Source organism: Apis dorsata, unplaced genomic scaffold (genome assembly GCF_000469605.1).
Source record: "Apis dorsata unplaced genomic scaffold, Apis dorsata 1.3 scaffold_1187, whole genome shotgun sequence".
Taxonomy (NCBI): Eukaryota; Metazoa; Arthropoda; class Insecta; order Hymenoptera; family Apidae; genus Apis; species Apis dorsata.
The window spans coordinates 181,438-182,776 of record NW_006264284.1 but is presented as its reverse complement, the minus strand read 5'-3'; positions in this window follow the sequence as shown (position 1 = coordinate 182,776).

Sequence of the window (1,339 nt, the reverse complement as noted above, 5' to 3'; positions counted from 1 at the left end):
AATAATAATAATAATAATAATAATAACAATATTAAGATTTTTTTTTCTTTATATTCACGAATGAATACTATAAAAAAATAATTATTAGAAACAAGAAAAAAAAAATATTTATTATAATTTAAAGTAATGTAACAACAAAATTTAGTAAACAATAAAATTTTCGAAATCTATTCTTTGAATATACAAAATATTAAAAAGAAACGTTATATGTCATTTCGAATTGTTATTATCATATTCAAAAGAAGATTGTAGAAAAAATTTCGGATGATGCAACAATGAACTGTCAAAATTGAAAGATCGTAATTTAGACTATTCTTATCATAAATGAATGAATATGAAAACAAAAACAAATTTAAAATATGCAAACATGTAAATGAACTTTTCCTTAATAGAATAAATATAAATAAAATTTGCAATTAAAATCTGAATAATTCATAAATGTTAAAATGTTAATAATAGAAAGATTTAAGAAAGATATTAATTTTGAAAAAATATAATTATTTTAAGTATACGTAAAACATGTAAAAATTAAAATCATATTATATTTGTATTATTTTAATAGTTATAAGAATAATAAAAAATATGATATAATAATATTTTAAAATTGATTTCATAATGTTCTAAAAATATCATAATATATTTGTTTTAATTGTTTTAATAATAAAAAAGAAATTACTATAAAAAAACTGTTTATTTAAAAAATTAATATGATTAGGTTATAAAAAATTAATTGATAATTTAATATAAAAAATGTTCCTATATCATCATAACGAATCTTAAATTGATTCGTTATTGGCAACAAAATACAAATATAATAGTTTTTTGTATATAAAAATTAATGTACGTACCATTTATTTCAAATTTACAATACGAAATTAAGATCATTGAAAATTATATGTGTATTTATATTATCTTTTTTCTTTACGTAAGAATAATTAGCTCCCGCAAAGAGCTAAAATATACACTATACACGAGCGCGTACATGAACGATATTGTAATTCGCATCTGCTTGTGAATCATCACGGACGGAAAATATCCGAATTACTACGGATACGTACGAATTTAAACGAATTTAACCGAAGTATGTAACGTATAAAATTATTATAAATTGCTGATTTATTTTTATAAAATATTCTTTAATATTTTTATAAAATATTCTTTAATAATTCATTTATTAACTAATTCAAATAAATTTAAAAAATTATTCAAAATTTAAATTAATAATTATTTAAACAAAAATTAATAAACAATAAAAATTAAAACGCAAATAATCATATATCATAAACAAAATAAATAATTCGCATAAGAATTAAAATTTTAAAATATTCTAGATTACATT